The sequence below is a fragment of the Myotis lucifugus genome, unplaced genomic scaffold (assembly GCF_000147115.1).
Source record: "Myotis lucifugus unplaced genomic scaffold, Myoluc2.0 scaffold_34, whole genome shotgun sequence".
Lineage (NCBI taxonomy): Eukaryota > Metazoa > Chordata > Mammalia > Chiroptera > Vespertilionidae > Myotis > Myotis lucifugus.
Genome location: NW_005871082.1, coordinates 3,906,034 through 3,921,919, shown reverse-complemented (window position 1 = coordinate 3,921,919; position 15,886 = coordinate 3,906,034). Strand labels below are relative to the sequence as shown.

Here is a 15,886-nt window from a genome sequence, read left to right as displayed (position 1 = left end):
ATTATGTTTTTATTAGTATAGATTACAGGTGACATTCAATATTATATTCATTTCAGGTGCACAGCATAGTGGTTAGACATTAATGTAAGTTACAAAGTCAAGTACCCACCTGGCACCATACATAGCTGTTACAATATGAGGGAATTTGCCATTTTAAAGAATCATATGACAAAAATGTTTGTAAACTGCCTTTTTGTGTCCAGCCAGTGTAGCTCAGTGGTTGAGTGTCGACCAATGAATCTTGAGGTCACCATTCTATTCCTGGTCCGGGCACATGCCTGGGTTGTGGGCTTGATCCCCAGTATGGGGGGGGGGTGTGGGAGGCCACAGATCAATGATTCTCTCTCATCATTGATGTTTCTGTCTCTCCCTCTCCCTTCCTCTCTGAAATTAATAAAAATATATATATATTTAAAAACCCGCCTTTTTGTAAAATGGACATGAGGAAAACAGGAGGAAGAGGGAAGTCCAGGATGACTTGATATTTTTGACCAGGGCTCCTGGGAGGGTAGAGCTGCCATCATCTTGGGTGGGGAAGGATTCCGGTGGAGCCATCTTTGGGGAAGGAGAGTCGTGGTCCAAGTTTGGATGCGTTAATTTTGAGAGGCCTGATAGATGATGATGAAGGTGGTCAGTGGGCATCCAGGGAGCCAGGTGGGAAATAGGGCTAGAAGCATCCCTGCGGTGGCCCTCTTCATAGACATGATCTGCAGCTGTGAGGGAAGGAAAGTAGACGGAGAAGCGGAGGAGTCCTGGGCTGGACCAGGGCAGCCCAGCTCCTGTGGAAAAGTCAAGCCAGCTCTAGGTTGTTCTTCTCGCTTTGCAGGTGTAAAATGAAGTGTGGAGCTGTTGGTGCTGATCTTTGGTTAGCTATCATTTGACCTCTCTAATGTTTAGACTTCAGTCAAGAAACCGGGATCCGATACCACTTGACCTCTTCCTAGCTCTGTGACCTTGGACAAGCTACTTACTCTCTGAGACTCAGTTTCCTTATCTTGAGGTGGGAACTGGTAATAAAAATGCCCATTGCAGAGCTTTGAGGGCTTGGTGAGAGCAGCTGTGTTCATCATAGGATGCTGTTCTTGTCTTATCGCTGTGAAGTCCCCACAGCTCTTGTCAGTGTCTGCGAAGGGAGGAGCGGTGACAGCTCACACATTCTCAAGCCCTTTGAATTTTCCCTGAACTGGAAACCACATTTTAATTCAGCCCACACTGCTACTGTTTTCCTTCTTTTTATTAAAAATAAAGGACAGAGGTAAAGGAGATACTGTAATAAATCCCACACACATACGCCAGTTACTTACGCTTCCTCTGTAATTGAAACTCGACATCCAGAGATCAAGTCTGGCCCCTGTGTGTGGCAATTGGGACACGAATCACAGATGTACAAGCTTTCAGAGACCTGAAAGCTGAAATGCAGAAAAATATGGGTACCCCCTGGCAATGACCATGTGCCCATATTACATACACCGGGATGCGCCAGGTAAGAAGGGCCTCATTCTTTTCTAATAAACTAACCGATCCTCCCCCACTGCTTTAAATTCAAGTTTTACACTTGGTTGGAAAATGTATCTAAGACAGTTGGTTTCACTCAGCAAATAATATGCTTCTGAATTTTTTTTTTAAATCCCTCTCTCAAAGCTAAAGAAGAATCCAGAAATATGGACACTCAGATTCTGAAGTCTGTTTTCTCAGTTCTCTAATTTAGTACGTCTGCCATGTTTGCATTTATGGTTTAAGTGCTTTGAATTTGTGGCTTTTCTGTTTTGCAAGAGTTACTGTCAGGGAGAGGTCTACCAAAAGAAACACGACTATTAGTGGTGGCAGGGCCAAATATACGTAACGGTGTGGTTGGTTTCTCAATCCCTACAAGAATTTTTGGGAAGCTGTCTCCAGACGGAGGTGGTGATGTGAGGACTGAAAGCAAACATGAGAAATACACCCAAGCAGACAAATGAATAAGAAAGAGCTTCCAGTGAGTTTCTTTCTGGTCTTTCAGGTTGAGGAAGTAAAGAGAACTGGGGCATAAACGGTGGGAAATTTCCATCAACGGGAAAAAACAATAGACTAATCCTCAACCCCAAGGTGAGAGCCCAGGGAGTCACAAGGTCAAAGGATCCTGCCCCATTTGTCTGTGGTGACAGCCTCCCCCCGCCCCTCTCTCTCCCCCTTCCCCCCCCCTCCAAAGGAACGCCTCACCCTTAAACAATAGCAGTGTCCCTGGGAAGCTGAAAAGGTACATGCAAAGGGAATTTTTAGAAATCAAATCATTTCAAAAGCACACCAGTGGTTGTGCTTTTCTGTATTTTCCAAGTTTCCTTGGTGAGAGTGTATACCTTTTGTAATTCAAATATATATGCAAATACTATTAGAAAAATAAATTTAAAAGAAGGAAATACACTTAGGTGTGTGGGGATGGGTGACTTGTCACCATTTAAAGGTGCTGAGTAGCTCAAATTAAAAAAAAATAATGAGGGTTATTTTGTCCTACGTGTCGTAACACTCCCTAACATATCTGCTCTCTAAATTTACAATCTATAAAGAAGTACCCAGTGTCAACAGTGCCTGTCACCCATCAAAACCCAGGACCCTGCCCAGCCCGCGTGGCTCAGTAGTTGAGCATTGACCTATGAACCAGGAGGTCACAATTCGATTCCTGGTCAGGGCACATGCCTGGATTTTGGGCTTCATCCCCAGTGTGGGGCTGCAGGAGACAGCTGACCAGGATTCTTTCTCATCATTGATGTTTCTGTCTCTCTCTCCCTCTCCCTTCCTCTCTGGAATCAATAAAAATATATTACCAAAAAAACCCCAAAAAAACCAGAACCCCGCTCTACAAAAGCAGAGTAAGCCTTCAGTCAACACATACTTATTCGACGCTCACGCTGTGCCAAACCCACCCAGTAAGTCCCTGTTCCTGGCTCTTGTTCCTGGCAGTTGAAGACACCCTCGTGCTCTGCCTTCGGTCGGCAGTCACGAACTTGGGATGTTTCTTGTTTGCGAGGGGCCGGCTTCACAGCTGCAGCCCTGAGGCCCACGGTGGTGTTGCAGTGTCTGCTGGGTTGTTTGGGTTGTATGTTTGTGTGTGTGTTTTTTGGGAGAGGATGGCGGAGGGAGTCTTAGAAAAGGGAAGGAGATATCCTCTGCAGCCCTGAAAACGGAAATGAGGAATTATCAGCTCAGGGTCAGCAGAAGCCACAGCGCCTGGCTTCCTTCAGCTCCGCTCCTCTGGGATGGCTCTGTTTTGTTTTGAAAGGTCTGCAAGTGACAGGAGCTAGATAAATTGTTCTAGGCTGGAGCTCTCAGCAGGGAGTCCAGAGGTCCCCAGGGGATTTACGGAAAGACTTTGGGAATGGCATCTGTGAAGCACTTAAAATGATTGTAAATACTGTTGCCTGTATGTGTATTTTCCCAGAGAAGAGCTCTCTGGCTTAAATTATATCCCAAAGAATCCAGAAATTCATACATGTTAAAATAATATTCAGAACCAGTTCTACCCGGCTGATGTGGCTCAGTGGTTGAGCGACGACCTATGCACCAGGAGGTTAGGGCACATGCCTGGGTTTCGGGCTTGACCCCCAGTAGAGGGCATGCAGGAGGCAGCTGATCAATGATTCTCTCTGATCATTGATGTTTCTCTCTCTCCCTCTCCCTCTCCCTCTCTGAAATCGATAAAAACATATATATTTTTTTAAAAAGAACCAGCCCTAGCCGGTTTGGCTCAGTGGATAGAATATTGGCCTGTGGACTGAAGGGTCCCGGGTTTGATTCTGGTCAAGGGCACATACCTCAGTTGCGGGCTTGATCCCCAGCCCTGGTCAGGGAGCACATGCAGAGGCAACCAATCCATGTGTCTCTCTCACATCGATGTTTCTCTCTCTGTGTCTCTCCCTCTCCCTTCCACTCTCTAAAAATTAAGGGACAAATATCCTCAGGTGAGGATTAACAAACAAGCAAAGAACCAGTTCTGGGGGAGGTGTTCAATTTGGAGTTGTGCATCTAGGCCTTGGCCCTAACTGGAGAACTCTTCCTGGTGGATGTCGTGTGTGTGTGTGTGTGTGTGTGTGTGTGTGTGTAGTGGAAGTATCTGTGTAAATGTGTAAACCATCTAGGGCACCCACAGAAGTCCATGTTGCAGGAGGATGAAGAAGGTTTCACTTCTCCAAGTGCTGGAAACCCAGAAATGCACAATCCCTGCACTTCTATCTAATGCTTCCTATTCTCCTTTCTCCCAGTTGTCCTTGAACCTAGGCAGAACTCCTATAACTCTGTATTACCTGAACAGTTCACTGTTGAACTGAACACTAATACCTCTTTTACCTGGTCTTCCACTGGTTCTAAGCAAACCAGGTTGATTTTCCCTGCAATGTCATCACCCAGGTCTCCATGGTGATGACAAGAGAAGCATTTCTGCTGAACTTCTGAGCATCTATTTATCCTGTGCCCAACATGTTAATGTTGACTCTCTCACACTCGGTTCTTCTTTCTCCTCGTAGTAAACATTCCCTCTGGGTAACCTAGTCCAAACTCACGTCTACTAATAACCTGTCAATCTGTATTAGCAACACTCATCTCTCTTCTGAGCTCTTTATCTATCTGTTTAACAGGGCCCGCAGACACTTCTCACAGGCCCATCAACACACTCATCATATCACTACCCCACCTCAAGCATTCTCCCCCTTGAAGTTCTTATCTTGGTGAATGGCTTTAACATCTATCCAGTTTTCCAAGGATCTTTTTCATCCACCCACCACATCACTACTCCCTCGATCTCAATGAGCCCCAAATAGTCTATATCCCCAGTATTGATGGTCTTACATCTTAAATAGTTCATTAAAAAAATCCTTCCTCTTTACCCCTCCATCTTGTGGTGCCTGATCACTATATTTAGTAGCAGGTCTTCCCACCTTCCAGTCCCCTTCCTCATTGCTTCCAGAATGGTCCTTCTAGAATGCATGTTATTTTTGCCCAGTTGGCTTGGCTCAGTGGTTGAGTGTCAGCCTATGAACCAGGAGGTCATGGTTCGAATCCTGGTCAGGGATTCTCTCTCATCATCTCTCTCTCTCTCTCTCTCTCTCTCTCTCTCTCTCTCTCTCTCCCCCTCTTTCTTCCTCTCTGAAATCAATAAGCATATATTTAAAAACGTAAAATAAAATGCATGTTATTTCCTCACTTAAAATTGTTTAATTGATCTCCTTAATTCGGTCTTTAACCTTCTTGGCATAGCCTAGAGAAGGTCCTGCCGGACCTGACTCCTAACCTTCCTAAACTCCTTCTGGCTCATTGCTTCAGTCAAACTGAATTACCTATAGTTCAGAAAACACAACGTGCTTTCATTCATCTCCTAATCTTTGTATGAACGTATTACATTTTGTTACAGCTGTTTTGCTTGGGGACTTTATAAAAAAACTACTACACTTCTCGGTCATGTACAAAACAAACACCCTTTTTCTAGCTCCGCATCACCCCATCTCTTCCTCCTCCTCCGTTCTTAACAGGAACTCTGTATCTCAGGCCATCTGTGAACTTGAACCTCTTTCTTAGCCTCGTCTTCCCTTTATACCTTATCTCTAGATAAACCTTCCCCTTATCTCTAGTTCCTAGTCTATCTCTAACACATACTCCAGGGCTGTTGGGGTCTGTGATGGGTGATGTTTAAGAATGGGGTTAGGTGGTGGGGAGGTCTGGGGATGGATGAAAAAGTCAGGCAAGTCTGTTGTGCACACTTTCTGGTAAGAAACAATGGTTTTGCATATTAACTGTTTAAACATGGCTAAGTAAAATGACACCCTCTAATTGACCCTATTGTATTGTCTTGTTTTGTTCTTATAGATGTCATACTGCCAGCTTAGAATGTCCTTTTTCCCTGTCCCAAACTAATTTCTGTTCACCTTTCAAGCCCCTGCCCAGATATCACCTTTGCTGACCCCAGGATTGGGCTAGATGTCACTCCTCTGTGCCAATGGCACTGCGGGGTTTCTCTGGGGAAGCGGGATCACACTGTATTGGGATTGTCTGTTTATTTGCTTGTCTCCCTCAAGGCAGGGTCTGGGCCTGGGTCTGAGTCCTCTTTCTAGTCCTGGAATTTCACCAGAACATGCTTAACAATGGGAGATGTTCAATAAATGCATGATAAAAAGCTTTTATGGAAGTAGTGTCTACTGCTAGGTATTTTATTTTGTTGGAGAATGTGTGAAGACCACATAGGGTTTGAGACAAGTGAAATCTGCTTTTCCTCCTTTGGGTATTTTCAATATATTTGCAAATAAGTGTGTCTATCAATTCCAAACCAATAAATTTGTGGACACAAAAGCAAAAGGATGTGCGATTTTTCTGTGGTCATTCGGAGAATTTGTGACAGGAAGATCCCAGGAAATAGCCTCTTGCCCCTCCTCTCAGGTGAGTTTCAACATATGCCAGGTGAATAGAAAAGTCCTTCCTGCATGAAAGCTTATAATGAAGATTAACTCTGTGTATGCTGGTCATTTTTTGCCTTCTTTTAAAAGCTGTATTAATAGCTGCTCTACTCTATTCCACGAATTCTTGTTGCTTTCCTCCTGTGTAGCTGGCCCTGACCTTGAGAAGGGCATGGACATCCCTTAAGGAGCTAACACTGCAGTTAACATTCTTAAGGGTCAGCACTGACCATCCAAGCCCCCATAATGTCTTGTTACAGCGTTTAACACTAGAGAAACCTACCTTGAAATTCTCTCTTGCTTTCATGACCCTGGAGGCCTCTGGTTTTTCTGTTTCTCTGTCTGGCTCTCTCACTTTGGGACCCCCTATTTTTTCTTCTCATCTCCGCCCTTTCCCATATGTAGGCATGCTCCAAGAGTCAGCCGTCTTCTTTAATCTATCTTTTCACTTTCTCTGTTGATAACCTATTCATTCTCTTGGCTTTATATCCCCACCCTCCATTTTTACCTCTAATTAGATCCCAAATCTACATATACTACATCCACCCTCTTTCCCCCAATCCTTGAATCTCAGCATTTCCCAAATTAAAACTCACTTTTTATCCCCACTCCCAATTAAGTCCACATTTCTAGTGTCCTTAGGATGTTTATTGGGACCATCTCTGCCCTCTATCCAGCTCTCCTTCTCCTAATCACCCCAGCTTAATTGCTGTTTCCTATCCCTGTTGTTTCTTTTATTCTGTTGAAGAAAGAACAAGCTCAAGGATTCTTATGGCGATAGGTGTTTATTTTCATCTTCTTTCCCAGTCAAGTTTTTCCCTGAACATTTGACATTTTCCTGCTTTTTTCTTAAGCGTGGGTGGTGAGGTGGGAGGGTGTGTGTTGTTTCGGGGCTGCTGGATTACACAGCTCCAAGAGCAGCATTCAGATAAGGGGCACACCCCCATTCCATCGGTGTGAGTGGCGCCTCCTGGAGTTGTGCAGCAGGTGCTGTGGGAGCGTTGGTGCAAGCCGATGGAGTGTGGGTAAGGGTTACTGGGAGTGAGGCACTGAAGACTGGCATGGCAGGGAAAGAGTTAAGGGGAGCTGGCAGTTCAACCCAGGAGGAAAGTTCTATTTCTTTGAAAGAAGGAAGGACAGGGAAATTGTTTTTCTCTTCCTCATCTGCCTGGGAGAATAAAGCTCTGTGTTTTCCAGACAAATCTACGTTGAGCTAACTTTATATTAGAGCTACCCCCCACCCCCAGCTTGAGATCTGTGGCCTAGAGCTCTGTTAATTTCCTTGTTATTCTTGATATAGGGAGCATTGGCAGGAGCCTCTAAAATGAGTTGTCACGTTCCTGCAGCTGTACTGATAAATTTGGATGCCCGCGGGCTCTCTTGTCACCATTGGACTCCTTTACATGTGGTTTCTATATGGTTTCTGTGTGGTTTCTATGTGGTTTCACAGTGCGGGTCACACTGCTGCCCGCCATTTACTGAAACAGCCCAGACGACGTGGATACATCAGCAGTGGGACCCCTTGGCTGGTGCCTGTAATAGTGATGTCCGCTGTCCAGGGACCCTCAGAGCCCCCAGCCAGGCACGCTGCTGCCTTCAGCTGCACTGGCTGTGCAGTGCACTCTACACAGACACTGCTCACATGGATGACCATACAGATGGGCGCCCAAAGCTGTCCAGTGTGGTGTCCCTGCCTCCAGAACCTTCTCTCACAAGGCTTTCCCAAGCCAACTAATGCCTGGCATCCTGCTGGCCAGGCCTTTGGCTGCCTCAGACTGAAGCTCACACGACTACTTCCTTTTTACCCCCAAATTTCTGAGATCTCCCCCTTTCTTCCACTTTCACTTCCTGAATGCCATGACCACAGGAATGAGATCAGCAAGTTCTTGCCTTGTTTCTTTTACCAGGCTAACTCCTACTCATTCTTTTTTTAGTAGAAGTAATAATGGTAATAGATAGCGTTAACAGAGCACTTATTCTTCACTGTGCTAAAAGTCTTCCATGCAGCATTTTTCTCATCCTCACAGGAATCTCTGAAACTATTAGGTGAAATTCATGTTTGGAGAGTTTAGGAGACATTCCCGTAGTTACAGGTAACAATGGTGAGGGTCTTGGCCTGCCTGACTGCAGAGCTTGGTGCTCTGAATCAGTGTGCTGTTCATTTTCCTAAGACCCAGGTTATCTATAGCCTCCTCCAGGAAGCCTCCCTGGGCTCTTCTACCTGGCCCCTGGTTCATCCTCTATAGTAACCTATGTTGTCATTTAAGTTCAGGGCCTCTTAGAGGTGGGAGAGATCGATGTTTCTTCCCTTTTCTGTTAGCTGATTGAATGACTGAGTCAATGAATTGTTTGAGAACAGTCTCCAAAGTCAGAATGGTTTTGGTTGGACTCCCAGTGCTACCACTTATTAGTTCTCTGACTTGGATCAAGTTACTTAACCTCTCTGGCCTCAGCTTTTGTTGCCTTTAAAATGGTGGTGTGACTAATAGCACCTACCTCAGAAAGTTGATGGGAGAAGCAAAGGAGATGATGTGCCTCATTATGGAATGACAAAGTGTGCCTCCACGTGCATAGTGCTGGGAGCCCAGGGAGGGGAAGGAGGGAGGCCTGTGGATATCATCGTTAATAAAGCAAGAGCTATTCCAGCGGCTTCCCCTCCTCGAGCCTTTACCTCCCTGGCCAATCAGAGGTAGTGATTCTCAGGAGCGTCAGCAAAGCACCCAACTGTTCTGAGGGCCCCATCCCTTTCCACACTCTGCTGCTTGGTTGACAGCAACGTGCAGACTTTGTTTTTTCGAATAATGCTCTGCAGTCCACAGAGCACTCTCACCCACATTATCTCATTTAATAATTATTCAGAGTTGTAAAATTGCCTGTAGTTTCAGGAAATTCTCGCCCTTGTTGTGGTATGACTGGTACCTTCCCCTCTCCTGCTGACAGTTATCACCTAGGATATTTGCACCTGTCTATACTGAGTTCTTTAGCAGCATATTCAAACTTTTTTTTTCAAGTCTAGAATTCAAAGATTCTCATTTCAAACTCTTCTTGTTTCCAAGTGAGTGGCCTTGTTGGTTCAGGACCTCTGCCTTGGATTGCAGGGCAGAACGTGACAGCACTCGCTAACTAGGCATCTCTTCTCTTTTTGGTCCATTTGAAGTCATAAGGTTCTAGGACTTGAATGGAGCCTCATAGTGAGTGCTGCCTCCACATGCACCAGGCGCCTGTGTGCGAGCATCGGCCATTCCCTTTTTTGCTACATAGATGACCAGATTCATTCTGTAGAATGATGACTTCCCAATTTGCATCTCCAGCCTTGAGTGCCAGACTCCCATGTCCAGATACTTAATTGACATTGCACTTGGATGTCTCAGAAGCATCCTTATTTAAAAGCATCACATTTAAAAAGAAACGCTGAAAAGAAGGAAAGAAAAAAGAAAAGTTAAGAAGAAATGCTTATTTTACCCCTAAATTTGGACTTGTTTCCTCCACCCCAGTCAATGGCAGTATTGTCTACTCAGTCGTTGTTCTCCCACCTTTGGCCTCCCTCCATATGGTATCATCCATTCAGTAGATCCTGTAGATCGTACCACCAAAATATATTTTAGCTACCTCCTCTTCTCCGTCTCTATTGCCCCATCCTGATTCCAGACACTGTCATCTTTTTTTTTCTGAAAGAAATAAACTATTTTAATTTTTAATGTTTCTAATATTTTAAATTACAATGTAGTAAGTAATATTCATTGTATGATTTTTAAAATTTATTTATTTCTCAAGCCCTAATATCAACAGTAGGAATTTTTAATGTTTTGGCAACAAGTTTTAAAGGTCACAGAACAGTCATATTTTTCCCTTTGATTATGAAGATTGCTTTACATAACTTCAGCTTGCATCGTTTTTTTTCGAGAATAATTTTTTAAAATTTAGTTAAAATACATATAATATAAAACTTACCATTTTAACCATTTTTAAGTGCACAGTTCAGTGGCATTAAATACATTCACATTGTTGTGCAACCATCACCACCATTCATCTCCAGAAGACTGTTTGACTCTTTGTTGGCCTCCTGATGCTCAAAGGAAAGATACCCAGAATTATTCTTCAACATTTTGCACTAAAAATGATCACCCTTCCAGCCTTGCTCCAGGTCTCTGGAAAGGCCAGCTAATTTTGCAGTGGCCTAAGTAATAAGCAAGGCAGAATAAGAAATTAAACCTTCCAGAGAGAGAATTCCATACAAAATATGTCCGAAAGTGCTACATATATAATTGTGGTTTTTTTTTTTTTTTTTTTACTATTTTCATTATTTTTTTATTTACTCTGTACTATGGGTAATAGTTGATTTAATTGAAGTTCAGTCTCTTATCTATAGAGGAAAAATTATTTAAAGAAGGCTTTGTCTAGGCCTCCAGATATTGAGTTATAGAGTAAATTCTCCCATTTTAAACTACTATCCGGGCACAGCATGGGTGTGTGTTCTGCATAGAGTATCACAAGGCTGAAATTAAAGGTTGGCCACTATGTCCTCACCTGGAACTCAGGATCTCCTCCAAGCTTATGCCTGTTGTTGACAGAATTCAGTTCCTTGTGGTTGTAGGATTGTAGTTCCCTTTTTCTTGCTGGCTATTGGTTACCACTCTCAGCTCCTAGGGGGCTACCCTTACCCTCTATTTTCGCCTCCTTTGTCTCAGTAGTGGAGAGCCTTCCTCTCACACTTTGAATTTCTCTGATTTTCTCTTCTGCTACCAGCCAAAGAGAACTTTGCTTTTCATTGGCTCAGTGATCAGGTTAGGCTCACCTGGATAGTCATCTTATCTTAATGTCAATTGATTAGTAACCTTAATTGCATCTGCAAAATTCCTTTTGCCATACATTATGATGGCAACAGTAACACCAGGGTGTAGAGATCATGGGGGTCATTGTAGAATTCTGCTTGCCACAATTTCTCTCTCCTATTTTATTAGAGTTGCATTCACCTGCATGTAGAAAACTTGATTTTAATACCTTAAACAAAAAATTTTCACACATAATAAATATAGAGGTGCGTGATCATTGATATTAGTTCAGTGGCTCAGTGACATCAAGGCCAGTGACTCTGATTCTTTTAGCCTTTCCTCATGGCTGTAGTATGATTAATGTAGCTCCAGCCATCATGACCATATTCAAGATAGGAAAGAAGAGAAAGTGAGAAGGATTAGGGATGCATGAGCAATACCTGTGAAACAAAACAAAGACAAAAAAACATTTCTGAAAACTTTATTTTCTCATCATACTTCTGTTTATGTTTCATTGCCCAAAACCTGGCCAAGTGCCTATCCTGAGGTACAAGGGAGTCTGGGAAAGCAGGAATAGGAATTACAGTGACTGACTCAACCGATGATACATCTTCTGGTGCCAGATGATGATAGGAAATGAATGCTGGTGACACAGCTAACACATTTGTTATACCTGTTTTCTGGAAGGCAGAATGTGGTATAATAGAATAGAGACTTGTGATCCTGTCCCAAATCTATCATGGTTAAACTGTGACCTTAGACTGGTCAAGCAACCTCTCTGAGCCAGTTCCCTTATATATCAGGTGAGATAAATGTCTGCTTTACTTATCTCAGGGCTATTATAAAAATGAATTGAAATAATCCATGACGCCCTAGCTGGTTTGGCCCAGTGGATAGAGTGTTGGCCTGCGGACTGAAGGGTCCTGGGTTCGATTCCAGTCAAGGGCACATGCCCAGGTTGCGGGCTCGATCCCCAGTGGGGGGCATGCAGAGGCAGCCGATCAATGATTCTCTCTCATAATTGATGTTTCTATCTCTCTCTCCCTTCCTCTCTGAAATCAATAAAAAATATATTTTAAAAAGATAATCCATGACCTTTTTTGCAAACTGGAAATATAGGCTAATTATAATTTTGTTAAGTATTTGGAATAAAAATAAGAATGTATTTTATTGATTCTAAGAATTATATGGATGTATATACATATTTTAAAATACTTTATAATCTCTGAAATTAGATGCATTTTACAATCTATGGCATCTTCACTTGAATGAAATATAACATTTTGTTAAGCTTCTTGGAAAGTCTTAGGGTTATGCCCTGGAAATATGGCCATCATTGGGACTCACAGCCTTCTGTAGTCTCCTAGGAAATTGACAGTCTCGTGATGGAACATTCAAAGTGATACACTCATGACTCTAAAATATAGATGGAAAGAAATGATCCACACCAACTCTACCTTTATACAAGCACAATGTTAGCATCCCTATTCCAGATATGGAACTGAAGAAGTCAGCCAAGATGAGTTTACCAAGATGGACTAAGCCAGTGACTCCTAAGAGTTCAAGGTACTGGAAAGTGTTGTGTTCTGCAGATTTTAAAGCTTGACCTCCTACCACGGTCATTCACTGAACATGACACACTGTTCAGGTACCTGGGGATATCCTTCTGGGTCACCGCCTCAGGAATGCACCAAAGATCAGAGAGCCAGTTTTTCAAGCCAAGTGTGACTTAGATCCTGGACTCCGAACGTGGGGCCATGGAACTGATGAATAGCACAGCCACCAGGATTTTTACAAATTATAACCTTGGGATGGATAACATATATATATATATATATATATATATATATATATATATATATATATATATGTGTTTATTTATACGTATATGTATTTATACAAATACACACAAATAATGTGACTTTAGAGGGAGCAAGAACAGACATCTAGGGATAGGGGATGATGGTATGTGTGATGTGAAAGAGAGAAATAGGAGAGAGTTACTTTATAGAGAATCATGGGTAGATATTGATTATAGTTAAAATATGACATATATTCATTTTGAAGTTCTTTCTCATATATATTTGACTTGAGGCTGGAGTGTTCATTCTACCCACCAATTTCTGATAGAAAAAGAGTGGTCAGTCTGTTTTTAAAGAAAGGAATATTTAAACATAAAAATTATGTTTAATTGAAGTGTGTGTGTGCGTGTGTGTGTGTGTGTGTGTGTGTGCATGTGTGTGTCCGAGTGTGGGTGCACACGTGTGCTCATTGAGAGTGTGTATCTGTTCTCCAGTGAACTGTGCTCAGGTTCTATTGACATGAACTCTGATGTTCATAGGAGAAAAGAATTTGGAAGAAAAAGGAAGAGGAGGGGGTGGGGGGGAAAAAGGAAGAGGAGCAGTATTCCAAACCCTTTATCTGATGAAGGCCTTTGCCATAGGGTAATCGGCGCCTTCCTGGCTTCTGTTTATTCTGGGAAGTTATGAAGCAAGTAGCATGGTTACTTTGACTTCCTTATTAAACTTTTATGATTTCTCTAGCCCACTGTGACAGAGGTCTCAGAATATAAAACCGTGCTTGATATTTTGTGTCCTTGTAACATGCACAATTCTGAGTACATAGTAGATGCTCAGTAAGTTTGTTGAATGTCTTGTTTTGAAGAAAGCTCTAAAGAAATATGTAGAATCCATGCATTCTCATTTTTCCCATTCTTCCTTTTTTTCCTCAGTTTTCCTTTTGACATTTAGATGCTTGTTCTTGATCAGAAAAGAGCTAAGGCCTTACTTCGGGGTTTGGAATTGGCATTGAGATCTAATTTTAGATCTAGTTTAAGATGTTTCTCCATAAACCCCAAACAGACAGCTGGACAGTGTTTGCCAGTAGCCTCACAACCCAATAAGTGGATGCAGAAAATTTTAAAGGAGCTGTCTAGTTGAATACATGTGGCAAAGAGATATAAGGCAAAGATGGCCAAATTCTCAGATTTAAATAACCCCTTTTGGATCACTAACCAAACAAGAATTATGTAGTGGTATTATAGAGCATAATACAAAATAAAGCTCTGTCCCAGTTCTGAAGGGATGGAATTAATCCATCTAGCTACATGAAGCCCTCCTTTCCTTCTCAGATGATATGATTTATGAAAGTTCTATAAAACTCCTAATTGATATTTCCAGGATATCAGTATAAAATCACCCTAATTTGGATGATCTAAACTGACCTTTTTTAAAAAAATGAGCATAAGTCAGAAAGGAATGTTTCAGGGAAGGGCTTCCAATTCTGGCTGTAACTGGCAACAAACCAGTCCTTCTGCAGTAAACAGTCACAAACCTGGATGAATAAATGTATGAGATAACTCTTTCCAGGTATTGGTCAACAGAAAGCACAATATTTTGATCCTGAGAGAAGGAAAACTCATGAGGTGAGTCTGATGGTCACAATCTTGGCCCTCTTCCAAGGAAGAGTTTTCTGGTTGGAGGTAGTATGTTGGAGTCTACTCTGTCACAGCAGTCCTGTTGAAACAAAGAAACAGAGATCAGAGCACGGGGCAATTGAAGCATCTGGAATCTGCAGAGCAGGGCACTAGAAAGGAGAGAGTTGCATGGGAAAGCGGGGACAGAAGTGAGTCTGGGTGTGCCCAGGGAATCCTTGGCTGGGCTGGAGTGCACATGTACAGATTGAAACCATATGAAATTTGCCAAAAGTGTTGTCTTCAGGACAGAAAATGGGCTTTTCATAAATCCATCCAACAAAGTAGAAGACCAAGCCTACGAAAGATCAGGGTGAGCAGGCAGATTGACTACTGGTAAAAACCAGGTCTCTTCAGAGAAAGATCAAATGCAGAAAGTCTTCAGGGTATCATTAGCTATGATTAGGTATGCAAAGAAATAGTAAAATATTACTCATATTTTTTAAAAAAAGTCAACAGAAACGAATCCCCAAATGGCTCAGAGGTTGGATTTGGCAGACAAAGCATTTAAAGCAGCTATTATTAATATGTTAAGAGAACTAAAGGAAGATATTGTCATAATGAGTGAATAAATAGGCCATTTCAACAGAGAAATAGAGGCTATAAAAGAATCAAAAGAAAATTCTAGAATGGAAAAGTTGAATAACTGAGAAGAAAACTTTACAAGATGAGCTTAACAGGAGAATGAAGATGATAGAAGGAAGAATAAATGATTTTGAAGACAGACAAACGGGAAAAGAGATAGAGAAAGGAGGAGAAAACCATCGATGTGAGAGCAAGACATTGAATGGTTGCCTGCTGCATGCCTCCTACCAGGGATTGAACCTGCAGCCCGGGCATGAGCCCTGACTGGGAATCGAACTGGCAACCTTTCATTGCATGGTATGATGCCCAGCCAAGTGAGTGGCACCATCCAGGGCCTCAGTAGTCTTTTAAAGCCCTTACTCTTTGCTGTTAGTGTTTTGATGGGTAACCTACCAATAGTTTAGAAAGACTACTGTGTGATTGTTTTATGTTGCTGTCGTACCTCCCTGCAATCTACTGTAAGCTACTTGAGGCCTGTGATGCTGTCCTGCTCATCCTTGAACCTTCAGGCCCTGAATGGGCCCAGCACAGAGTACCCAAGATATGCTCCTGCTGATGCTGCCTCCTGTCCTTTGGGACACACTGAGGTCCCGTTGAGGCCGATAGCTTCCATCATCAAGAGTCTGAGGAAAGTTAATCTC

The 15,886-nt window shown here is 42.7% G+C and overlaps 1 protein-coding gene across 2 annotated transcripts in view; it reads left to right on the top strand.

The window, feature by feature from the left end:
• STON2 (stonin 2) overlaps positions 1 to 15,886 on the top strand; it is a 127,804-nt gene that overhangs the window by 11,532 nt on the left and 100,386 nt on the right. The gene's annotated exons all lie outside the window — the stretch shown is intronic.